This window comes from Eretmochelys imbricata, chromosome 13 (assembly GCF_965152235.1).
Source record: "Eretmochelys imbricata isolate rEreImb1 chromosome 13, rEreImb1.hap1, whole genome shotgun sequence".
Lineage (NCBI taxonomy): Eukaryota > Metazoa > Chordata > Testudines > Cheloniidae > Eretmochelys > Eretmochelys imbricata.
Window position 1 is genome coordinate 41,942,931 of NC_135584.1, and position 26,611 is coordinate 41,969,541.

Here is a 26,611-nt window from a genome sequence, read left to right on the forward strand (position 1 = left end):
ACCATTCCACCGCTTACATAATTGACATCACGAACAGGATCCTATCCACAGGGTCCACCCCACTGGTTTCCTGGTTGAGTTCTGACAGCACTGTCCAGGCCTGGTGTGGAAATATAACATTGTATAAGTATAACGTTGTATAAGGGGACATGATGGATACATTGTATATGAGAGGGCATGCCAAAACATGTTACAAAGTATCTGAGGGAGCACACGTAGGGACAATTAGCTTTTGAATGGAGAAGCAATTAAGATAGAGCCAGCACGTCTAAGAAGCAGGCATCAGAATGGAAGGTGTGAAGGGCAATTAGTTAAGTTAACTGGAAGCTGTTAAAGGAGATTGTTAAGGGTGGCAGGTAATTGAAGATACGTGACTGGTCTCAGGGATCTCGAAGGGTGGTGACTAAAATCTTTATCTTCTTTTGTCTGTAACTTCTCTGTAACTTGTTCTCCAAAAAACTGTATAAATTAAGAGACACAAGCCCCACTCGGGGGCCTCACTTCTAAATGTATTAGCAGAGCAGCTTTGCTAATAAAACAGAGTGGTCTGATAAATTGTGAGTCTGAGTCAAACTTTGACACTGGTCAAGAACCCGACTATGGCTGGAATTGAAGAACTATGGGCCCACTTTGCAGAACTTGTGCGCAGATGATCAGACGAAGGTGAGGCATTACAACAAGCTAGAACAGAACAGAGAGAAGCCTTATCACTGGCTAAGGTAGTAATAGATCATCAGGCAGCAGAAGCTAAGAAACCCCCTACTATTTATGTCCTATGGGAGCAGAAAGTCACAGAGTTGGTGGCTTCCCAACAAGATCAGGAGACATTACAGTAGAGGAGTGGGTCAAGTCTGTGAAGGCAACTCTGTGTGTGCTAAGAGTACCTGAAGAGGATCATATGGACTTCATAGAGGAACACCTCAAGGGCCAGGGCCAAGACCACAGTTAAGCTCCTGGCAATGGCAGACAAGAAAGGTGTGGAAAAGGTATTTGAACTCCTCCTAGAAGTGTATGGAGACAAGGTGTCACAGTCACAATAAAATAGCCTCATGGAAATGTCCCAGGCACGATAAAATTGCCCCCCATGAGGTCTCCTGGGTAAGCACCAGCATTGTATATCCCTGACGCCTATATAGGCATATGCATGGGAAAGGATTTTGGGAGGGGTTGAAGGCGTGAGTGTGGAGTCAAAGATTCCTTTGCAGGTTGCGAGAGGCCGAAAGGGGAGAAAGGGAGAAAGGAATGGGTTAACCCGGCGATCCAGCTAGGTCTGAAGAAAAGAAGCTGACTCCAGCCACTCAAGGCCAATGCACCCAAGCAGACTCTCTGATGCCAAGAAAGACGGGGGCCTGGATTCCAACCCCATCCAGCTGTGAGAACAGAGCAGTAAACTGAACAAGACTGCAGGGGATAGCAAAAACTAGTGAGAATGCCAAGGTCAGCGAATGGGAACATAACAACCCTGAAGCCGATGTGTTTTGGGGAAGCCAAGGAAGCCTCGGAAGGCCCGTTTAGACTGATAGAAAGAGCACGGTGGACAAAGGTCCCTGAATGAAACGCCCCCACAAGAACCCAGGACTTAAAACATTTCCAAGAGCTGAAGCAAGTCAGAGATGAACAGCGGACCCTGGACAACCTGTGCACAGGACAGAATTCCCATCCACCTCTTCCGCCGCTTCTTCGTACGTTACACCTGGGCTTGGCCAGCCTCAGGTAGTGCATGTATGAGTATGAAAGTGGATTAGGGCTGGGGCATTAATGCTTCCTTCCTTCCTCTGAGTGACGTGGGGAAGCCCCAGCAGTCTCCGCTGTTACTTTACTTTATTTTATTAATAAAGCTTTAAACTCAGTCACTTGGTGTCCTCTGTCATCTCCTCCCCTAATGATCCTGCGGCCTCAGCCTGATCACCTGATACCTCAGGCAGATTGGTAACTTAATCTGTCACAAAGGTACCTATTGGAACCAGACGAAAGGAGTTATTTGAGAGCAAGCAGGAGCCTGGTGAAACTGTCTGGGCATATGCATATGAGATCCAGGAGAGAATGAGAAAAGTGGAGGGGCAAGACTCTCAATGAGTTCCAGACCCAGATACGATTCTGAAAGAGCAGTTGGTGCTGGGGCTCCAGGATGATTCCTTCCACCATGAAATTAAAAAGAGGTTTAAGGAAGAGCCCATTAAGAAGTTCCATTAACTCAGTCTGGCTGCCATTATGTAGTCAGAAGAAGAGGAAGTTCCTGTGACAGAGATGGCCAAGCAGAAGTCCTGTACATGAAGCGGGGGCTTAGTGAATGCAAGTTCTGGGGAAAAGACCCTGCCCCAAACACAGTTAACACTGGAAAGATTAAGTGAAGCTGTCCAAAAACTGGCAGTCTAACAGCTGAAAGTGATGACTGAGGTGATGAAAGAAAAACCTCCACTAAAATGCCAAAGTATCCAATGACACCAGAATCCTGAAGAACCCCACTGAAGGATGAGCAGGGAACGCACACTTGTTACCCTTGTGAAAGGCCAGGGCATACTAGCAGAGAATGTCCACTGAGAAGGAGAAGAGAGTCCCAGGCACTGGAAACCAATGGGGCACCAGGAGCAAGTGGTCCATCTACAGTAGAAGCCCAAGCAGTGGCAGAAAGATTCCTCAGCCTGTCCTTGGTGGAAAATCACTCTGCATACAGTGTTGAAAGGGACACGGGCAGTGCCAGCATATCTAGCAAGTTCCGTAAGTGAGCATTTAGAGACTGTCTAACTGCTGAAGTATGTATAGCAGGGGTGGAAACCAGATGTTTGTTAGATACTGGCTCAGAAGTCTCCACCATTACTGAGTCACATTTTCACAATTATTTGAAAGACAAGGAGCTGACCATGCACAGCACATAGTTTCTATGTCTAACAGTAGTTAATGGACTGACAATCCCAGTGGTGGGATGCCTCGAAGCAGACATAGACTACATGGGTCAGACTCTACAAAGGAAATGCATCTTCATCCTGAAAGACAAAGCCTCTGAAGGGAGCCATGTGGGAGAAGGAGTCCCAGGGATTCTAGGGATGAACATCATTAGTGAGCTGAAGGAGCTACTGTTGCCAGTAGAAGGAACCAGGAGGATAAATTGCCATGGGCACCCCAAGAAGAATGCTGTGCTGAGTCGAGTACTGGCTCGAGCAGAGAGACAAAACCATTGACTGGGCCCTGCGGGGCAGATTGGAAATGTTAAAGTGGACAGAAAACAGAAGAGTGTTGTTCCTCCTCGGAGAGGGAGGATCCTTGATGAACACTGCTGGGTCCCAGGAAATCCCAATGGATATGGAGCTCTTGTAGAACCTACATCTGGGGTAAACCTACCGAATGGGCTCCAGCCAGCCAATGTCTGACTAATGCCATCAAAGGAAGAGGACTAGTGAGTCTTCTAAACTCAAGTTTGAAGGCTGTGGAGTTGCATCCTCAAAACAGCTCTGCAGAGGTACGCTGGCCTGCGGGAGTGGTTCCTTGGGTGAAGGTAACATTTGAGGAGAATGGAAATGAGCTGCAGGTGACAAGAAGGGAGGACGAGTTCCCTTTCCTCAAGAAAGACGTGGTGAGAGACTGCCTGTTCCAGTTCACTCAGCACGCCAGGGGCTGATGCCTGCACAGGTGACTAACTTAAGGGCATTCCCAGAGAAGCATCAAGAAGTCTTTTCTAAGGATGCAGTGAACAGTTTGGATGACTGGGTCAAAGGTCACCATGACAGGCTGAAGACAGCCTGTGAAGTTGCTCTCAATACAACTAAAGACACAGCCCAAAGCAGGAAAAGGACTTAGGGTCGCAAGTCCAGTGGGGCTCTCCTCAGGCCTGGTGACCGTCTACTAGTTGATAACCATAGACACCGGGGGCGTAATAAAATACAGGACAAGTGGGAGTCAAATCCCCACTCTCTAGTCTCTCAGAACCCCTCCCAACTCCACCACCCCCTGCCTGCCCAACACAAGGAAAGGGGCAACCTTCTCACAGCAGGGCTCCGAGCATGATTGCATCTGAGATTCCTAGCTGAACTTATGTAGGTCAAAGTCACATCTTCTGTATCCCCTTCCCTGACTCCCAAACCTAGTCCTCACCGTAATGATAAATTTCAACCCTGACCTGAACACTTATTGTGACATTATCTGATTAGAATATGACCATTTGGATCATTGTTGCAACAACTGTAATATATTTGCAGCAAATATTGTATCAAGGTTGTCGAGTGAGCTGTCTATGAAAAGGTTATGATTTGCTGCTGTTAATGAGGCTGTCTATATGCATGTACCATTTCTGTATGTGAAGTTATCAGTTCTGGAATATCCACCTGCTTTATGGGGATTGTCTGCCCCTTTCTTTGCAGTTCACCCTAGTGGAGTGACCATACCTATCCCTCCTTGGAATACCAGTCACAGCCAGCTATGCCATGTAAGGTATCTGCAAAAATGTTATAATTTGGCAGGTGTGATGATCTTGTTTATATGTTTTGTATCACCTTTGTATTATGAGTTATAGCTATGACTGTATGTCTGTATTTCAAACTTTGTAATTGATTAATTATAATTATAATCTGTAATTGATTCCTTTAACCAATTGTAACTTTCTTTCTTTCTTTCTTTCTTTCTTTCTTTCTTTCTTTCTTTCTTTCTTTCTTTCTTTCTTTCTTTCTTTCTAAACCCTTTATATTTTAGATACCCCAAAATCAGGCTGATGTCAATCCCTTAGTAAGATCAAAGAAGTGTATTGACCTGGGTGTGTGGCTGGTCCTTTGGGATCAGAAGAACATATTATTTGATGAGACGGGTTGTAAAAAACCACTCATCTCTGAACCTAGTGTTTTTGGTGGTGATATAAGAGCTGGAATGCCTAAGGAAACTACCTTTATGTTTTCTTGTTAGCCACTGTGGTGAATCAAGAATTTACTTTTGTGGCTTCTTTGGTATATCTTATAAAAAAAATAAACACCAGTTTTGGGTTGTGTTTGTCCTATTTCTCAGCAGTTCATCCTGTCTTTGGCATTTTCAGTTGTGACTCACTAAGATACAGTTGCACTTATCTTCACCTTAAAATGACCAGACATTATCATGCGACTTGGGGGTGGGGGGGTAAAGTGGCATGCCCAAGGTCGCCCAGTAATTCCCTGGTAGAGGTGATAACTGAACCCAAGTCCCACGAGTCCAGTGCACGACTACAACGGGACAGCTTCTGCAGCCAGCTGAAAATCTGTGAGGGAATTAAAGTGTAGGCAAAGGCAGTGAACCATCTCTCTACACTGAGTTCATTTTTCACTCAGTGCTGGGTAAAACTCAGGTGTCTGTCACTCAGCACAAATTGAGAATAATGATATTTACCCCAGGGAAGCGACTTCATATTTGAAGCAATGTTGCTGGGAGGAGAATTTGGTCCATTCTCTTTATGTTCCATGCATACAGGAATTGTATGGATGTGTCTCTTTGTGTGTTTGTGTTTATATGTGTTGGTGTGAGAGTTTTCTGTGTGTTAAAAGACTAATCTATTTGTGTGTGTGTTTAGGTGTGTATGTTTGTGTAAGGAAGGGTTTGTTTGTATCTGAGCTTGCTTTTTGTGTTTAGATGTGTATTTGTTTTTTGAGTGATTGTGTATATTTATGTGTTTGTATGGGTGTTTGCATGCTGTCTCTGTTTGTGTTCTTGTGCAGCAGTGATTGCCTGTATGTGTGTTTGTGTATTTTTCTGTATGCATCCAGTGTTTTGTTTGTGTGTCTGGAATCGAAGAAAAAGGGAGAGAGAATAAATCTTTCCAGCACCCTGTGTGATGCTCAGAGGAGTTCCAGGGGGAGTGAGTGAAACCGATTCTGAAACTGCACCAGTCTGCAAGTATTTCTAGCCTGGGAGACTTTCTCCGGGCTGCTCTCATCACTTGTCCCGGGCAGTCGGGGGCTGGTTCGCGCCCTCAGCAGCGGACACGTCGCGCTGTTACTGCAGGGGGAGGTTTTTGGCTGAGCTCAGACTCGCTTCCCCTCGCTGTGTGTCTGGCGCAGTAATACACGGCGGTGTCCTCTGCTCTCAGGCTACCTCTACTCATGGGGGCCATAGGGGGAACATGCTGCTGCTTCCAGGAGCCTTATGAAGCCATGGCTCATCCCATTTCCTGGCAGGAGCTCAATGGCCAGATTAAAATGTCTGTAGGGCCGGATGCGGCCCCCGGGCCCTAGTTTGTCCACACCTGGGGCATGGGGTGCTGGCTTCAGGAGGGAGCTCCGGGCTGGGGCTGGGAGTGCGGATTCCTGCCAGGCAGCATTTACCCCCAGTGGCTAAGGCAGGCTCCCTACCTACCTGGGCCCCACACTACTCCTGGAAATATCCAGTCTAAACCTCCCCCACTGCAACTTGAGACCATTACTCCTTGTTCTGTCACCTGTTACCACTGAGAACAGTCTAGACCCATCCTCTTTGGAACCCACTTTCAGGTAGTTGAAAGTAGCTATCAAATCCCCCCTCATTTTTCTCTTCCGCAGACTAAACAATCCCACTTCCTTCAGCCTCTCCTAGGTGCTGCCAAGCCATTCGGTCCCTAGTCTGTTGTGGTCCATGGGATTCTTCCGTCCTAAGTGCAGGACTCTGCACTTGTCCTTGTTGAACCTCATCAGATTTCTTTTGGCCCAATCCTCTAATTTGTCTAGGGCCCTCTGTATCCTATCCCTACCCTCCAGCGTATCTACCTCTCCTCCCAGTTTAGTGTCTTCTGCAAACTTGCTGAGGGTGCAATCCACACCATCCTCCAGATCATTTATGAAGATATTGAACAAAACCGGCCACAGGACCGACCCTTACCGGTATCTTCATAAACGGACCTCAACTTCTCCCTCAGCAGCCGCCTCCCCCTGAGCCACCCCGTTAAATCCCACCCTGTTCCTGTCCACAGCCCTTAGCCACGTGACTGTCCCCAATGCGCTGCGGGCCAGCGCTGGGCTGAGTGAGGCCATCGGGGGCTGAGGGGCGGGGTCTTTTATCTCCAGGGTGACTCTGTGACGTGGCGGCACTTTATTGGGGGTTGGGATGTCTCAGCTCCACCCACTGACACCAGCGGAGAGTCCGGGCTGGGATTTCCACAGGGCTGTTGGTGAAAACAAGCCAGGAGCCGCTTTGGAAAGTCCCGGCGGCGCCACATCCCCCGGCGCAGCGGAGCGGGGTTTATTCCGGCGCCGGGTGATCTCTGCCCCCAGCCCCGCTCGGACCCTGAATGGCCCATTTCCACACCCGGCCTCCATCTCTCTGCCTCAGTCCCCGCGTCTGAACCAGGGCCTGTGATAGTTCCCCGGCCTCCCGGCGGCGTTGAGGGGACAAAGGCAATAACCGCAAGTGAAGGGCGGAGACGCCACGGTGAGGGGTCCCACATCGGCTATAATGGCTATAATCGGCTAATCACCTTCTGCTGCATTAATGACAGTTTTCTGAAAGGGCCAGAGCCTCTCTGGTGTAAATCAGGAGTAACTTGTGTCTAGTGAATGCAGTTGCGGCGACTTTACACTGGGGGGTGGGGGGGGGGGGAATTTGGCCCCAGGGGCAATTCGCTCCATCACTTGGGGCTGATGCAAACCCCAACGCCCTTGTGCCATTTACACTGACAGACGCTGTCCTGTGAGTCTGACACTGAGACGGGCCCCGGCAGATCCAACGTGCCAGGTCTCCGAGGGGAGAGCGACTCAGAACAGGACTCACTCCGGATTGGAGTTCACAGTTGAAGCGGGGGGTCTCTGCACCTCAGGTCCAGCGGGGCTCTGGGCAGGAAGGGGAGACACGTTGCCCCGGGTGCCGGGTCTCCTGCCCGAGCCCGAAGCGGGGGGTGTCGCTGCTGCTCCCGCGCGGCCGCCGGGAGAAGGGCGATTCCGCAGCCTGGGTTTTTGTGCGATCACAAACCGGTTTGGTGTCACTGTGTCTCTCGCACAGTAATAGCGGGCGGTGTCCTCGGGCTTCAGGCCGGTCATCTGCAGATACAGCTCACTCTTGCCGTTATCCCTGGAGATGGTGAATCGCCCTTTCACTGAATCGAGGTAGCCTATACTACCCCCATCATAGCTTATATAAGCGACCCATTCTAATCCCTTCCCGGGAGCCTGGCGGACCCAGCTCATCGCGTAGCTGCTGAAGTCTAACCCGGAGGCTTTGCAGGAGAGGCGGAGAGAGTATCCGGGCTTTTTCACACCCCCTCCCGACTGCACCAGCGTCTGGGACCGGACACCTGGAAACAAAGACAGGCCATTAATATCGTTATAAAAACAGCGAGAACACAATATTCTTCTAACTCTGCCAGGTCTTCAGAGGAGGAAAATACCTTCCAGACCTGCTTGAGCGACAATGACAAGGAGCAAAAATCCCATTTTGCCGGGTGCTGGAGGGGAAAGTTCTCAGGGGACTGGCTGGTGACTGCACAGACCCAGGGGCTGCGGATTGTGTCTCCGGATGCAGCCTGGGCAGGGAGAGGCAGAGTTTTAAACAGGAAACTGTCTCCCTCATTTGCATGCCCCGCTTTATAAGAGACACGCTCCTGCTGTCAGTGATCGGATTGACTCGCCCCAGGCCTCCGGGTGCAGGAGTCAGACTGTCCCGTCCTGTGTGTCTCTGCAGCGCCGGGCACAGGTCTCTGGGGTCCTCCTGACACTTTCGGACCCTGGGAGGAATGAACAGCTCCCTGCAGGGATTGTATTGCCTCGCATGGGAACTGAGGGTCTGGCTTTTTTGACCTGATATTGAGGATTGGGGGGGACTAAGCTCTGGAGCCCGGTTCCACAAGCATAAGGGCCATGCAACGTCCGGTTTGCGGGGGTCAGTGTCCGGTGTGGGGGAGGCGCGAAGTCTTGTCTCAGGGATCCATTGGGCTGGGCCACCCGCTGGAGATGGAAGATTTCCCATGGCCCTGGGAGGGATTTGGGAGGCAAGCCCCTTTCCCTTCCCGGCAGTGACCGGCTACATTGAATGATCCATGACACTAGGAACGTGATCTGAGCAAGCCTGGCTCGTGCTTTGGACCAGGTCTGGGACCCTGCCTGTGGGTGCAGGTGGGAGAAGCTGGCAGGCGGTGGGGGGAGTCTGAGGGCAGAGTTAAGTTTTGCAGTGAAGCCGCCCTGACATTCGTGTGCCAAGAGCAGCGTCTCTGGGTGTTGTTCTTTAGGGGAGAGTTGAGGAGGATTAAGGCGACAGTGAAGGAAGATTATTATGCATGTTTGAGATTTATATTCCTGTTTATATTTCCATTCCCACTCCACTTCCCATTTACACTCAGATTGTAAACTGGGCAAGGGGAGTCCCATCCTCTGTGTGAGCTGGAATTGCCTGGGTCCATCAGAGTGGGGCCGAGCTAAGGGGGTAAAGGTAGTGGGAGCGAGGACTCAAATCCTTTCGCTAGCCCATTTCACCGGGGTAGTGTATAAGCCAGGAAAGTTCCCCACTATAGCTGGACCATTCCCCTGCTTACATAACTGGCATCATGAACAGGATCCTATCCACAGGGTCCACCCCACTGGTTTCCTGGTTGAGTTCTGACAGCACTGCCCAGGCCTGGTCAAGAACCCAACTATGGCTGGAATTGAAGAACTATGGGCCCACTTTGCTGAACTTGTGCGCAGATGATCAGACCAAGCTGAGGCATTACAACAAGCTAGAACAGAACAGAGAGAAGCCTTATCACTGGCTAAGGCAGTCATGGACCATCAGGCAGCAGAAGCTAAGAAACCCCCTACTATTTATGTAAGCACCAGCATTGTATATCCCTGCTGCCTATATAGGCATATGCATGGGAAAGGATTTTGGGAGGGGTTGAAGGCGTGAATGTGGAGTGAAAGATACCTTTGCAGGTTGTGAGAGGCCAAAAGGGGAGGAAGGGAGAAAGGAATGTGTTAACTCGACGATGCAGCTAGGTGCGAAGGAAAGAAGTTGACTCCAGCCACTCAAGGCCAATGCACCCAAGCAGACTCTCTGATGCCAAGAAAGACGGGGACCTGGATTACAACCCCAACCAGCTGTGAGAACAGAGCAGTAAACTGAACAAGACTGCAGGGGATTGAGAAAACTAGTGAGAAGGTAAAGGTCAGCGAATGGGAACATAACAACCCTGAAGCCGATGTGTTTTGGGGAAGCCAAGGAAGCCTCAGAAGGCCGGTTTGGACTGATACAAAGAGCAAAGGGGACAAAGGTCCCTGGACGAAATGCCCCCAGAAGAATCCAGGACTTAAAACCTTCTCGAGAGCTGAAGTAAGTCGGAGATCAAAAGCGGACCCTGGACAACCTGAGTACAGGACAGAATTCCCGTCCACATCTCCTCCCGCTTCTTCGTACGTTACACCCGGGCTTGGCCAGCCTCGAGTAGTGCATGTCTGAGTATGAAAGTGGATTAAGGCTGGGGCATTAACGCTTCCTTTCTTCCTCTGAGTGACGTGGGGAAGCCCCAGCACTCTCCGCTATTATTTTACTTTATTTTTTAATAAAGCTTTAAACTCAGTCACTTGGTGTCCTCAGTCATCTCCTCCCCTAACAATTCTGCGGCCTCAGCCTGATCATCTGACACCTCAGGCAGATCGGTAACTTAACCTCTCACAAAGGTACCTATTGGAACCAGACGAAAGGAGTTATTTGAGAGCAATCAAGAGCCTGGTGAAACTGTCTGGCCATATGCATATGAGCTCCAGGAGAGAATGAGCAAAGTGGAGGGGTGAGACCCTCGACGAGTTCCAGACCCAGATATGTTTCTGAAAGAGCAATTGGTTCTGGGGCTCTAGGATGATTCCTTCCACCATGAAATTAAAAGGTGGTTTAAGGAAGAGGCCAGTCAGAAGTTCCATTAACTCAGTCTGGCTGCCATTATGTAGTCAGAAGAAGAGGAAGTTCCTGTGGCATTGACGGCCAAGCCAAAGTCCTGTACATGAAGTGGGGGCCAAGTGAATGCAAGTGCTGGGGAAAAGACCCTGCCCCAAACACAGTTAACACTGGAAAGATTAAGTGAAGCTGTCCAAAAACTGACAGTCCAACAGCTGAAAGTGATGACTGAGGTGATGAAAGGAAAAACCTCCACTAAAATGCCAAAGTATCCAAGGACACCAGGATCCTGAAGAAACCCTCTGCAGGATGAGCAGGGAAGGTACATTTGTTACCCTTGTGAAAGGCCAGGGCATACTAGCTGAGAATGTCCACTGAGAAGAAGAAGAGAGTCCCAGGCACTGGAAACCAGTGGGGCACCAGGAGCAAGTGGTCCATCTACAGTAGAAGGCCAAGCAGCGGCAGAAGGATTCCTTGGCCTGTCATTGGTGGAAAATCACTCTGCATACAGTGTTGAAAGGGACACGGGCAGTGCCAGCATATCTAGCAACTTCCGTAAGTGAGCATTTGGAGACTGTCTAACTGCTGAAGTATGTATAGCAGGGGTGGAAACCAGATGTTTCTTAGATACTGGCTCAGAAGTCACCACCATTACTCAGTCGCAATTTCAAAATTATTTGAAAGACAAGGAGCTGACCATGCACAGCACACAGTTTCTATGTCTAACAGTAGTTAATGGACTGGCAATCCCAGTGGTGGGATGCCTCGAAGCAGACATAGACTACGTGGGTCAGACTCTGGCAGGGAAATGCATCTTCATTCTGAAAGACAAAGCCTCTGAAGGGAGCCATATGGGAGAAGGAGTCCCAGGGATTCTAGGGATGAACATCATTAGTGAGCTGAAGGAGCTACTGTTGCCAGTAGAAGGAACCAGGAGGATAAATTGCCATGGGCACCCCGAGAAGAATGCTGTGCTTAGTCGAGTACTGGCTTGAGCAGAGAGACAAAACCATTGACTGGGCCCTGCGGGGCAGATTGGAAATGTTAATGTGGGCAGAGAACAGAAGAGTGTTGCTCCTCCTCGGAGAGGGAGGGTCCCTGATGAACACTGCTGGGTCCCAGGAAATCCCAATAGATATGGAGCTCTTGTAGAGCCTACATCTGGGGTAAACCTACCGAATGGGCTCCAGCCAGCCAATGTCTGACTAATGCCATCAAAGGAAGAGGACTAGTGAGTCTTCTAAACTCAAGTTTGAAGGCTGTGCAGTTGCATCCTCAAAACTGAACTGCAGAGGTACATTGGCCTGCGGGAGTGGTTCCTCGGGTGAAGGTAACATTTGAGGAGAATGGAAATGAGCTGCGGGTGACAAGGAGGGAGAAGGGAGGATGAGTTCTCTTTCCTCGAGAAAGACGTGGTGAGAGACTGCCGGTTCCAGTTCACGCAGCACGCCAGGGACTGATGCCTGCACAGGTGACTAACTTAAGGGCATTCCCAGAGAAGCATCAAGAAGTCGTTTCTAAGGATGCGGTGAACAGTTTGGATGACTAGGTCAAAGGTCACCATGACAGGCTGAAGACAGCCTGTGAAGTTGCTCTCAATACAACTAAAGACACAGCCCAAAGCAGGAAAAGGACTTAGGATCGCATGTCCAGTGGGGCTCTCCTCAGGCCTGGTGACCGTGTACTAGATGATAACCATAGACACCAGGGGCATAATAAAATACAGGACAAGTGGTAGTCAAATCCCTACATTGTAGTCACTCACAACCCCTCCGGACTCCACCACCCCCTGCCTGCCCAGCACAAGGAAAGGGGTGACCTTCTCACAGCAGGGCTCTGAGAGTGATTGCGTCTGAGATTCCTAGCTGAATTTATGTCGGTCAAATTCACATCTTCTGTATCCGCTTCCCTGACTCCCAAACCTAGTCCTCAACCTAATGATAAATTCGAACCCTGACCTGAACACTTATTGTGACATTCTCTGATCAGAATAGGACCATTTGGATCGTTGTTGCAACTACTGGTATATATTTGTAGCAAATATTGTATCAAGATTGTCGAGTGAGGTGTCTATGAAAAGGTTATGACTTGCTGATTATAATTAGGCTATCTATATACAGGTATCATTTTTTTATGTGAAGTTATAAGTATTGGAATATCCACCTGTTTTATGGGGGTTGTCTGCCCCTTTCTTTGCAGTTCACCCTAGTGGAGTGACCATGGCTATCCCCCACTGGGATGCCAGTCACAGCCAGATATGCCATGTAAGATATCTGCAAAAGAGTTATAATTTGGCAGGTATGATGATCTTGTTTATATGTTTGTATCACCTTTGTCTTATGTCTGTATTTCAAACTTGTGCTATGCTTCTGGTGACACCCCAGACAGTTTGGCATCAGCACTGCCTAGCCTGCTGGATAGCCCATGAAGGACCCTCAGCGATACAACTGACCGATTGAGAGAAGGCAGATGCACCTTGTGACTCAGCAAGGCAGGCAGGGACATGCCCAAGGTCAGAACTCTAAGGGCTTGTCTACACTGGCACTTCACAGCCCTGCAACTTTCTTGCTCAGGGGTTTCTCGTGAAGTCTCTAAGGTGCCACAAGTACTCCTTTTCTTTTCGTGAAGGTGGGTTTTTTAGAGCCCTGGGAGAGCTCCCCCCCAGCACTGTGCTGTCACCACACAAGCCACAATAAATCGCTGCCACGGCAGCATTGTAACGTTGCCAGTGTAGACTAGCCCTGAGGCTTCCCAGCCACGTGCTGGGCAGCTTGTCTTTGAAACAAAGGAAGCACAGGCCGCATGGCAAATGATTATAAAAAGCAGCTGCATCTTCTCTATTTGGTCTTCAGTCCTGCTTCTTCCCTCTGGAGGGACTTTGCTACAAACTGAAGCTCTGAACAAAGGACTGAATGGCCCATCCCAGCTGTGGGTGTGCTCCAGGGACTTGACTTAAGCAAGCAGATTCCTCCATCACTGCAACAAGCCTGAACCACGAACCTTGCCATTACTGGATGTCATTGATTCCTTTAACCAATTGTAACTCTCACCTTTCTTTTTCTTTCTTTCTTTCTTTCTTTCTTTCTTTCTTTCTTTCTTTCTTTCTTTCTTTCTTTCTTTCTTTCTTTCTTTCTCTTTATGAATGAATGCTTTAGATTTTAGATACTAAGGGATTGGCATGAGCGTGATTTTGGGGTAAGATCAAAGTTGTATATTGACCTGGGTGTGTGGCTGGTCCTTTGGGATCAGAAGAACCTATTATGTGATGAGACGGGTTGTAAAAAACCACTCATCTCTGAACCTAGTGTTTTTGGTGGTGATATAAGAGCTGGAATGCCTGAGGAAACTGCCTTTATGTTTTCTTGTTAGCCACTGTGGTGAACCAGGAATTTACTTTTGTGGCTGCTTTGGTATATCTTATAAAAGAATAACCACCAGTTTTGAGTTGTGTTTGCCCTATTTCTCAGCAGTTCATCCTGTCTTTGGCATTTTCAGTTGTGACCCACTAAGACACTCCTTATCTTAACCTTAAAACGACCAGACCTTATCCTGCGATTGGGGAGGTGGGGGTAAAGTGGCATGCCCAAGGTCGCCCAGTAATTCCCTGGTAGAGGTGAGAACAGAACCCAGTTCCTATGAGTCCAGTGCATGACTACAGGGGGACAACTTCTGCAGCCAGCTGCAAATCTGTGAGGGAATTAAAGTGTAGGCAAAGGCAGTGAACCATCTCTCTACACTGAATTCATTTTTCACTCAGTGCTGGGTAAAACTCTGGTCTCTGTCACTCAGCACAAATTGAGAATAATGATATTTACCTCAGAGAAGCGACTTCATGTTTAAAGCAATGTTGCCGGGAGGACAATTTGGTCCTTTCTCTGTATGTTCGATGCATACAGGAATTCTATGGATGTGTCTGTTTGGGTGTTTGTGTTTATATGTGTTTGTGTGAGAGTTTTCTCTGTGTTAAAAGACTAATCTGTTTGTGTGTATGTTTAGGTGTGTATATTTGTGTAAGGAAGAGTTTGTTTGTGTCTGAGCTTGGTTTTTGTGTTTAGGTGTGTGTTGCTTTGTGAGTGATTCTGTATATTTATGTGTTTGTATGTGTGTTTGCATGCTGTCTCTGTTTGTGTTTTTGTGCAACAGTGATTGCCTGTATGTGCTCATGTGTGTTTGTGTATTTTTCTGTACGCATCACTGTTTTGTTTGTGTGTCTGGAATCGAAGAAAAAGGGAGAGAGAATAAATGTTTCCAGCACCCTGTCTGATGCTCAGAGGAGTTCCAGGGGGAGTGAGTGAAACCGATTCTGAAACTGCTCCAGTCTGCAAGTATTTCTAGCCTGGGAGACTTTCTCCGGGCTGCTCTCATCGACTGTCCCGGGCAGTCTGGGGCTGGTTCGTGCCCTCAGCAGCCAGAAGGGGGGAAACATTGCCCGGGAACCGAGAGTGGTACCGGTCGGTGCCCTTGGGCTTCAGGCCGGTCATTTTCAGAGGCAGCAGGTTGTTGGGATTGTATCTGGAGATGGTGAATCTCACTCAGTGGGAGCTGCGCTCTGTGACCCTCGTGCCCCCCTGCCCGCCCCCCCCCCCCCGGCCTCTGCTTCTCCCTCGGCAGCCGCCTCCCCCTGAGCGACCCCATGAAATCCCACCGTGTCCCTGTCCACAGCCCTTAGCCCCCTGACTGTCCCCAATGCCCTGCGGGCCAGCGCTGGGCTCAGTGAGGCCATCGGGGGCTGAGGGGCGGGGCCTTTTATCTCCATGGTGACTCTGTGACATGGGGGCACTTTATTGTGGGCAGGATCCTGAGCTGCACCGTTGACACCAGGGCTGAGATTTCCAGCTGTCAAATGGATGGAAAAAATGCTCGAGTCTCTTTGGAAAGTCCCGGCGGCGCCCCATCCCCGGGCTCAGCGGAGCGTGGTTTATTCCGGCGCCGGGTGATCTCTGCCCCCCACCCCCGCCCGGACCCTGCATGGCCCACCCCGCCCTCCATCTCTGGGGTAGGGAAATGGGCCATTCAGAGTCCGGGAACGGACGGGTTAAACTGGCGGGAGGTTTGTGTCCCGTTCCCCCGGGGGCCGGGTCTCCTGCCCGAGCCCGAAGCGGGGGGTGTCGCTGCTGCCCCCGCGCGGCCGCCGGGAGAAGGGCGATTCCGCAGCCTGGGTTTTTGTGCGATCACAAACCGGTTTGGTGTCACTGTGTAACTCGCACAGTAATAGCGGGCGGTGTCCTCGGGCTTCAGGCCGGTCATTTGCAGATACAGCTCACTCTTGGCGTTATCCCTGGAGATGGTGAATCGCCCTTTCACTGAATCGAGGTAGTTTATACTACCCCCACTGCTGCTGATATAAGCGACCCATTCTAATCCCTTCCCAGGAGCCTGGCGGACCCAGCTCATCCCGTAGCTGCTGAAGGTGAACCCGGAGGCTTTGCAGGAGAGGCGGAGAGAGTCTCCGGGCTTTTTCACATCCCCTCCCGACTCCACCAGCGTCTGGGACCGGACACCTGGAAACAAAGACAGGCCATTAATATCGGTATAAAAACAGCGAGAACACAATATTCTTCTAACTCTGCCAGGTCTTCAGAGGAGGAAAATACCTTCCAGAGCTGCTAGAGCGACAATGACAAGGAGCAAAAATCCCATTTTCCCTGGTGCGGGAGGGGAAAGTTGTCAGAGGACTGGCTGGTGACTGCACAGACCCAAAGGGCTGCGGATTGTGTCTCCGGGTGCAGCCTGGCCAGAGGGAGGCAGAGATTTAACCAGGAAACTGTCTCCCTCATTTGCATGCCCCGCTTTATAAGAGACACACACTCCTGCTGTCAGTGATCGGATTGACTCGCCCCAGGCCTCTGGCTGCAGGAGTCGGACTGTACCGTCCTGTGTCTCTGTGCAGCGCCGGGCACAAGGCGCTGGGGTCCTCCTGACACTTTCGGACCCTGGGAGGAATGAACACCTCCCTGCAGGGACTGTATTTCCTCGCATGGGAACTGAGGGTCTGGCTTTTTTGACCTGATATTGGGGATTGGAGGGACTCAGCTCTGGAGCCCGGTTCCACAGGCATAAGGGCCATGCAATGTCCGGTCAGGGGGGCCAGTGTCCGGTGGGGGGGACGCGCGAAGTCTTGTCTCAGGTATCCATTGGGCTGGGCCACCCGCTGGAGATGGAAGATTTCCCATGGCGGTGGGCGGGATTTGGGAGGCAAGCCCTTTTCCCTTCCTGGCAGTGACCGGCTACATTGAATGATCCATGACACTAGGAACGTGATCTGAGCAAGCCTGGCTCGTGCTTTGGACCAGGTCTGGGGGCCCACCTGTGGGTGCAGGTGGGAGAAGCTGGCGGGGGGTGGGGGGAGTCTGAGGGCAGAGTTAAGTTTTGCAGTGAAGCCGCCCTGACATTCGTGTGCCAAGAGCAGCGTCTCTGGGTGTTTTTCTTTAGGGGAGAGTTGAGGAGGATTAAGGTGACAGTGAAGGAAGATTATTATGCATGGTTGAGATTTATATTCCTGTTTATACTTCCATTCCCACTCCACTTCCCATTTACACTCAGATTGTAAACTGGGTAAGGGGGGGTCCCATCCTCTTTCTGAACTGGAATTGCCTGGGTCCATCAGAGTGGGGCCGAGCTAAGGGGATAAAGATAGTTGGAGTGAGGACTCAAATCCTTTCGCAAGCCCATTTCACCGGGGTAGTCTATAAGACAGGAAATTTCCCCACAGTAGCTGGAACATTCCACCGCTTACATAATTGGCATCACGAACAGGATCCTATCCACAGAGTCCACCCCATTGGTTTCCTGGTTGAGTTCTGACAGCACTGTCCAGGCCTGGTCAAGAACCCGACTATGGCTGGAATTGAAGAACTATGGCCCACTTTGCTGAACTTGTGCACAGATGATCAGAACAAGCTAAGGCATTACAACAAGCTAGAACAGAACAGAGAGAAGCCTTTTCACTGGCTAAGGCAGTAATAGACCATCAGGCAGCAGAAGCTAAGAAACTCCCTAATATTTATGTCCTATGGGAACAGAAAGTCACAGAGTTTGGTGGCCTCCCAACAAGACCAGGAGACATTACAGTAGAAGAGTGAGTCAAGTCTGTGAAGGCAACTCTGTGTGTGCTAAGAGTACCTGAAGAGGATCATACGGGCTTCATAGAGGAACACCTCAAGGGCCACGGCCAAGGCCACGGTTAAGCTCATGTCAGTGGCAGACAAGAAATATGTGGAAAAGGTATTTGAACTCCTCCTGGAAGTGTATGGAGACAAGGTGTCACAGTCACAATAAAATAGCCTCATGGGAATGTCCCAGGCACGATAAAATTGCCCCCCATGAGGTCTCCTGGGTAAGCACCAGCCTTGTATATCGCTGCCACCTATATAGGCATATTCATTTTGGGAGGGGTTGAAGGCGTGAGTGTGGAGTGAAAGATTCCTTTGCAGGTTGTGAGAGGCCAAAAGGGGAGGAAGGGAGAAAGGAATGTGTTAACTCAACGATCCAGCTAGGTGCAAAGAAAAGAAGCTGACTCCAGCTGCCCAACGCCAATGCACCCAAGCAGACTCTCTGATGCCAAGAAAGACGGGGGCCTGGATTCCAACCCCAACCAGCTGTGAGAACAGAGCAGTAAACTGAACAAGACTGCAGGGGATTGAGAAAACTAGTGAGAATTAAAGGTCAGCGAATAGGAACATAACAACCCTGAAGCCGATGTGTTTTGGGGAAGCCAAGGAAGCCTCGGAAGGCCGGTTTGGACTGATACAAAGAGCACGGTGGACAAAGGTCCCTGGACAAAATGCCCCCAGAAGAACCCAGGACTTAAAACCTTCCCGAGAGCTGAAGTAAGTCGGAGATCAACAGCGGACCCTGGACGACCTGCGTACAGGACAGAATTCCCGTCCACATCTCCTCCCGCTTCTTCGTACGTTACACCCGGGCTTGACCAGCCTTGGGTAATGGATGTGTGAGTATGAAAGTGGATTAGGGCTGGGGCATTAACGCTTTTCCTTCCTCTGAGTGACATGGGGAACCCACAGCAGTCTCCGCTGTTATTTTACTTTATTTTATTAATAAAGCTTTAAACTCAGTCACTTGGTGTCCTCTGTCATCTCCTCCCCTAACGATTCTGCGGCCTCAGCCTGATCGCCTGACACCTCATGCAGATTGGTAACTTAATCTGTCAGAAAGGTACCTATTGGAACCAGACAAAAGGAGTTATTTGAGAGCAAGCAGGAGCCTGGTGAAACTGTCTGGGCATATGCATATGAGATCCAGGAGAGAATGAGCAAAGTGGAGGGGCGAGACCCTCGACGAGTTCCAGACCCAGATATGTTTCTGAAAGAGCAGTTGGTTCTGAGGCTCCAGGATGATTCCTTCCACCATGAAATTAAAAGGAGGTTTAAGGAAGATCCCAGTCAGAAGTTCCATTAACTCAGTCTGGCTGCCATTATGTAGTCAGAAGAAAAGGAAGTTCCTGTGGCAGAGTCGGCCAAGCCGAAGTCCTGTCCATGAAGTGGGGGCCAAGTGAATGCAAGTGCTGGGGAAAAGACCCTGCCCCAAACACAGTTAAAACTGGAAAGATTAAGTGAAGCTGTCCAAAAACTGGCAGTCCAACAGCTGAAAGTGATGACTGTAGTGATGAAAGGAAAAACCTCCACTAAAATGCCAAAGTATCCAAGGACACCAGGATCCTGAAGAAACCCACTGCAGGATGAGCAGGGAAGGTACATTTGTTACCCTTGTGAAAGGCCAGGGCATACTAGCCGAGAATGTCCACTGAGAAGAAGAAGAGAGTCCCAGGCATTGGAAACCAGTGGGGCACCAGGAGCAAGTGGTCCATCTACAGTAGAAGGCCAAGCAGTGGCAGAAGGATTCCTCGGCCTGTCGTTGGTGGAAAATCACTCTGCATACAGTGTTGAAAGGGACACGGGCAGTGCCAGCATATCTAGCAACTTCCGTAAGTGAGCATTTGGAGACTGTCTAACTGCTGAAGTATGTATAGCAGGGGTGGAAACCAGATGTTTGTTAGATACTGGCTCAGAAGTCAACACCATTACTCAGTTGCATTTTCATAATTATTTGACAGACAAGGAGCTGACCATGCACAGCACACAGTTTCTATGTCTAACAGTAGTTAATGGACTGGCAATCCCAGTGGTGGGATGCCTCGAAGCAGACATAGACTACATGGGTTAGACTCTGCCAGGGAAATGCATCTTCATCCTGAAAGACAAAGCCGCTGAATGGAGCCATATGGGAGAAGGAGTCCCAGGGATTCTAGGGATGAACATCATTAGTGAGCTAAAGGAGCTACTGTTGCCAGTAGAAGGAACCTGGAGGATAAATTGCCATGGGCACCCCGAGAAGAATACTGTGCTGAGTCGAGTACTGGCTGGAGCGGAGAGACAAAACCATTGACTGGGCCCTGCGGGGCAGATTGGAAATGTTAAAGTGGGCAGAGAACAGAAGAGTGTTGTTCCTCCTCGGAGAGGGAGGATGCTTGATGAACACTGCTGGGTCCCAGGAAATCCCAATAGATATGGAGCTCTTGTAGAACCTACATCTGGGGTAAACCTACCGAATGGGCTCCAGCCAGCCAATGTCTGACTAATGCCATCAAAGGAAGAGGACCAATGAGTCTTCTAAACTCAAGTTTGAAGGCTGTGGAGTTGCATCCTCAAAACAGCACTGCAGAGATGCATTGGCCTGCGGGAGTGGTTCCTCGGGTGAAGGAAACATTTGAGGAGAAAGGAAATGAGCTGCAGGTGAGAAAGAGGGAGAAGGGTGGACAAGTTCCCTTCCCTCAAGAAAGACGTGATGAGAGACTGCCAGTTCCAGTTCACGCAGCACGCCAGGGGCTGATGCCTGCACAGGTGGCTAACTTAAGGGGTTACCAGAGAAGCATCAAGAAGTCTTTTCTAAGGATGCGGTGAACAGTTTGGATGACTGGGTCGAAGGTCACCATGACAGGCTGAAGACAGCCTGTGAAGTTGCTCTCAATACAACAAAAGACAACGAGCAAAGGAGGAAAAGGACTTAGGGTCGCAAGTCCAGTGGGGCTCTCCTCAGGCCTGGTGCCTGCTGCCACGGAAGCTTTTTAATGTTGCTAGTGTAGACTAGTCCTGAGGCTTCCCAGCCACGTGCTGGGCAGCTTGTGTTTGAAACAAAGGAAGCACAGGCCGCATGGCAAAAGACTATAAAAGGCAGCTGCATCTTCTCCATTTGGTCTTCAGTCCTGCTTCTTCCCTCTGGAGGGACTTTGCTACAAACTGAAGCTCTGAACAAAGGACTGAATGACCCATCCCAGCTGTGGGTGTCCTCCAGGGACTTGACTTAAAACAGCAGATTAGTCCACCACTGCTACAAGCCTGAACCACGAACCTTGCCATTACTGGATGTCATTGATTCCTTTAACCATTTGTAACTCTCACCTTTCTTTCTTTCTTTCTTTCTTTCTTTCTTTCTTTCTTTCTTTCTTTCTTTCTTTCTTTCTTTCTTTCTCTTTATGAATAAACCTTTTAGATTTTAGATACTAAGGGATTGGCATCAGCATGATTTTGGGGTAAGATCAAAGTTGTATATTGACCTGGGTGTGTGGCTGGTCCTTTGGGATGAGAAGAAGCTATTATTTGATGAGACGGGTTGTAAAAAAACCACTCATCTCTGAACCTAGTGTTTTTGGTGGTGATGTAAGAGCTGGAATGCCTGAGGAAACTGCCTTTATGTTTTCTTGTTAGCCACTGTGGTGAACCAGGAATTTACTTTTGTGGCTGCTTTGGTATATCTTATAAAAAAATAAACACCAGTTTTGGGTTGTGTTTGCCCTATTTCTCAGCAGTTCATCCTGTCTTTGGCATTTCCAGTTGTGACCCACTAAGACACAATTGCACTTATCTTCACCTTAAAATGACCAGACCTTATCCTGCGACTGGGGAGGCGGGGGTAAAGTGGCATGCCCAAGGTCTCCCAGTAATTCCCTGGTAGATGTAGAGGTGAGAACAGAACCCAGTTCCCATGAGTCCAGTGCATGACTACAACCGGACAGCTTCTGCAGCCAGCTGAAAATCTGTGAGGGACTTAAAGTGTAGGCAAAGGCAGTGGACCATCTCTCTACACTGAATTCATTTTTCACTCAGTGCTGGGTAAAACTCTGGTGTCTGTCACTCAGCACAAATTGAGAATAATGATATTTACCCCAGGGAAGCGACTTCATATTTAAAGCAATGTTGCTGGGAGGAGAATTTGGTCCATTCTCTTTATGTTCCATGCATACAGGAATTGTATGGATGTGTCTCTTTGTGTGTTTGTGTTCATATGTGTTTGTGTGAGAGTTTTCTCTGTGTTAAAAGACTAATCTATTTGTTTGTGTGTTTAGGTGTGTATGTTTGTGAAAGGAAGGGTTTGTTTGTGTCTGAGCTTGCTTTTTGTGTTTAGATGTGTATTTGTTTTTTGAGTGATTGTGTATATTTATGTGTTTGTATGGGTGTTTGCATGCTGTCTCTGTTTGTGTTCTTGTGCAGCAGTGATTGCCTGTATGTGTGTTTGTGTATTTTTCTGTATGCATCCAGTGTTTTGTTTGTGTGTCTGGAATCGAAGAAAAAGGGAGAGAGAATAAATCTTTCCAGCACCCTGTCTGATGCTCAGAGGAATTCCAGGGGGAGTGAGTCAAACCGATTCTGAAACTGTACCAGTCTGCAAGTATTTGTAGCCGGGGAGACTTTCTCCGGGCTGCTCCCATCGCCTGTCCCGGGCAGTCGGGGGCTGGTTCGCGCCCTCAGCAGCGGACACGTTGCGCTGTTACTGCAGGGGGAGGTTTTTGGCTGAGCTCAGACTCGCTTCCCCTCGCTGTGTGTCTGGTGCAGGAATACACGGCGGTGTCCTCCGCTCTCAGGCTACCTCTACTCATGGGGGCCAGAGGGGGAACATGCTGCTGCTTCCGTGAGCCGCATGAAGCCGTGGCTCACCCCATTTCCTGGCAGGAGCTCAATGGCCAGATTAAAATGTCTGTAGGGCCGGATGCGGCCCCCGGGCCGTAGTTTGCCCTCACCTGGGGCATGGGGTGCTGGCTCCAGGAGGGAGCTCAGGGCTGGGGCTGGGAGTGCGGCCTCCTGCCAGGCAGCATTTACCCCCAGCGGCTAGGGCAGGCTCCCTGCCTACCTGGGCCCCACACGACTCCTGGAAATGGCCAACACACTCCTGTGGTCCCTGGGGTGGGGGTAAGGGGGGTGGCACATGGCTCCGCATGTTGCCCCTCTCTGCAAGCACTGCCCTGTTGGCCACAGCTCCCCATTCCCGACAAATGGGAGCTGCGGGGGTGGTGCTTGCAGGTAGGAGCAGTGTGCGGAGGGAGATTCCCCCTGCCCCCCCCCCCCCCCCTCCTGGGCCACGGGCCGTGCTGGCCCCTTCTGGGAGCGGCGTGGGGCCGAGGCAGGCAGGGAGTCTGTCTTAGTGGCAACCCGCTGCACTGCTGGAGATCACGATCAACTGGAAGATCCTCTAGGATCGACCCGTTGATCGCAATCGACCGGGGGGAGAGCACTGCTTTTGTAGCTCTTCGCAGTCCGCCTGCAACTTAACTATCTTGAGTAGTTTTGTATCATCTGCAAATGTTGCCACCTCACTGTTTACCCACTTTTCCAGATCATTTATGAATGTGTTGAATAGGACTGGGCCCAGTACAGACCCTTGGGGGGACATTACTATTTACCCCTTTCCATTCTGAAAACTGACCATTTATTCCTACCCTTTGTTTCCTATCTTTTAGCCAGTTACTGATCCATGAGAGAACCTTCCCTCCTATCCCCTGACAGCTTAAAGCTTCCATTAAGTTCTGTCTGCTTGTCCCTCTGTTCTTGTGAGACCCTTGGAGCAGTGCAATCTTGTTTGGGCTCATTAGCCTGGTACTCAAGAACCCAGCAGTTTATTCCTGACTTTGTTCCTTATCTGATGGGTGACCTTGGACAAGAAATTACACTTCCGATGCCTGAATTTGTATGTCTCTGAAGTGTGGGGGAAATGATATTCAGCCTCCTTTGTCCGTGCTTTGAGATCTATGAATGAAAGCCACTACAGAATAGCTAGGGGTTGTTATTACTGCTCATGTCTGAAAACTTCTTCTTGAAGAACTGGAGAAAGTCTATGAAACTCTTTCTATCAATGACGGACTAGAAGACCGAATTATTATTTATTATTATTCTACCAGAATTTTAAATGGTGGCAATTTGTGGGTCAGGATCCCCTCTGTTGTTGTGAGAGTCGTAGCCCAAGAGTCTCCATGTTGCGGGACGCTGCTCAGTCAGGCAGTGAGTGTTATCTCCCAGGTGAGAGGCAGTGCGCTCAGATGCCAGGCTCTGTTTCCTTTTCGGGGTGGGTGACCCTTTGCAGAGATTGTTTTGTAAAAGCTGAGAGCTGGTGTTGGGGTATTCAGGCGTCCTTAAGGGAGATAGCAGCTCACTGGATCTCTGAGTAGCGCCATGGGCTATATAAGACCTGGTGAAAATTTGTCTAATGTTACTGAATCATAGAGAAATACCCAAACACCCGCTAATATTTGTGTTCACCAGACGGGTTATACACAGTGTTGGGTGCCAGTCAACATAAGGTTGTCACTGTCCATTCCCTACTTCTGTCTGGAATGATCATTTGAAGCGACACGAGCAAGCTCAGCTTTATTTTTGTCCTTGCCTTCTGCTCTCTGTATTTCTTTCCCCTGGGGGTATGTTTTCTGCGATCTGAGTGTAGTTATGTAAGATGAAATTTTTAGGGATGGGTCTCGGAATTTATAGATTAAGGGCTAAGCTCCCAAGGGGATGTGGGAGTTGCAAGGTTGTTGCACTTGCTATCAGTAATAAAAGACTCATTAGAGCAGGGACTTGAGTCTCCTGAATCCCAGAGGTGGAGGTTTTCTAAAGTCCCTGCAGGATTATAAGAGGAATGATGTGTCCATATCTGTAGGGCAGCTTGGAAATCCTCAGCCTGGCTGTTGAAGGAGTTGGGGGGTTAAATAACACTTATTTAAACCTGTTAATGTTGGTTGTATCAGTCATACTAAAGAAGAGGAAGTACTTTTTCATGCAGTGCACAGCTAACCTGTGGAACTCATTTCCATGGGATGGTTTGATAGCCAAAACTATAACGTGGTTAAAAAATGGATAAATTCATGGATAAGTCCATCAATGGCTATTAGCTGAAATGCTCAGGGATGCAACCCCATGCTTGGGGTGACCCTAAACCTCTGACGACCTGAAGCTGGGAGTGGAAGACAGGGATGAAGCACTGCAGAATTGCCCTGTTACGTAAGCTCCCATGAATCTCTGGTATAGGCCACTGTCAGACAGGATACTGGGCAGTGCGGTCTGTGGTCCGAACCATAATGGCAGCTCTTATGTTCAATAGGATCTGGGTTTCTCACTCTGTTGTGGTTTGTCTACACAGGGATAAAGTTGCTGCTGGCCTGGGTCAGCTGGCTGGGGCCAAGCGGCTAAAAATGGCTGTTTCCACATTCAGGCTTAGGCTGGGCCTGAGCTCTGGGACCCTGTGAGGATGGAGGATCCCAGAGCTCAGGCTCCAGCCCCAGACTGAAAGTCTACACAGCAATTTTTAGCCCCTTGGCCCCAGACAGCTGATCCAGGACAGACACAGTCATGCCACAGGGCTTTTATCCCCCTGGATACGGACCTTTAGACTCCTCTGGAAATGCGAAGCAGAGTGCTTTGCTGAATCAGGGCCTTTATCTCAACCCTTCAAGATGCTCCAAATTCTGGAGCCCTGTTGACTTCCACTTGAAGGATCAGGGACTTGGTCAAAGGAAAGATGCAAGAGGGGAAGGACACAAAGTAAGGGAGAGTAGGAAGAGGAGGTAAGAATAATCTAAACATGTCTGTCTGTCCTTTCCTTGCCTTACTGAAGCAGACTCCTTCTATTGAAAAAGGGCAAATAATTAGGCCTGGCCCAAAACTTTCCATCCAAACTTTTAGAGAATTGGGGTTTTGGCTAAACCAAGATGTTTCCAGAAAGTGTCCACTTTCCTCAAAATTAAATAAACCTTTTCATTGACAGAAAGTTGAAGTTTTTTGCAGAAAATTTCAACAAAAAGAGAGTTGAAATTTTCAGCGGGAGAGAAAAGCATTCTCGCATTAGCCCCACGAATGGTGTTTTATCCAGTGCTGTCATTAAGAGATGACCCTGCATACAGGACAGGTGTCATTCTGAGCTGTGGTTGGGTCTTTCCCTGGCCTCTCCTAACGTGGGCCGCTGCTGCCATCTGGTGGAGAGATGACCTGGAATCTCCCACTAAGGAGTTTGAGTGTACAAGGGTACGTTCTCCGACCCTGTGTTCACCCCATCTGGCACAGTAACACACAGCTGTGTCCTCCGGCTTCAGCCCATTCATTTGCAAGAACAGCAGGTTCTGGGTGTTGTCTCTGGAGATGGTGAATCTCCCTTTGACCGAGTCTGTGTAGCATGTGGTGTCACCAGCCCGGTTTGTAATTGAAGACGCCCATTCCAGTCCTTTCCCCGGAGACCTCCGTGCCCAGTGCCTACCGTGGCTAGTGTACGTGTAGCCAGACACTTGACAGGAGAGTTTTGCAGAGTCTCCTGGCTTTTTAACTTCTGCTCCGGACTGGCTGCACTGGATTTGTGACCAGACACCTGCAAATAGACAAATATTAAAGATCTAGGCCGTAATTCAGCAAAGCATCTAAGCATGTTCTTCAGTGCTCTGGAGAATCAAAGATTGAACTGAACGTTCATTTTGGCAGCATATGTTTCCTTCTTTTATCCCAGGTGCCTCTGAAGTTCTTACCTGAGAGAGCTGCCAGCGGGGAAAGAAAAATGAAAC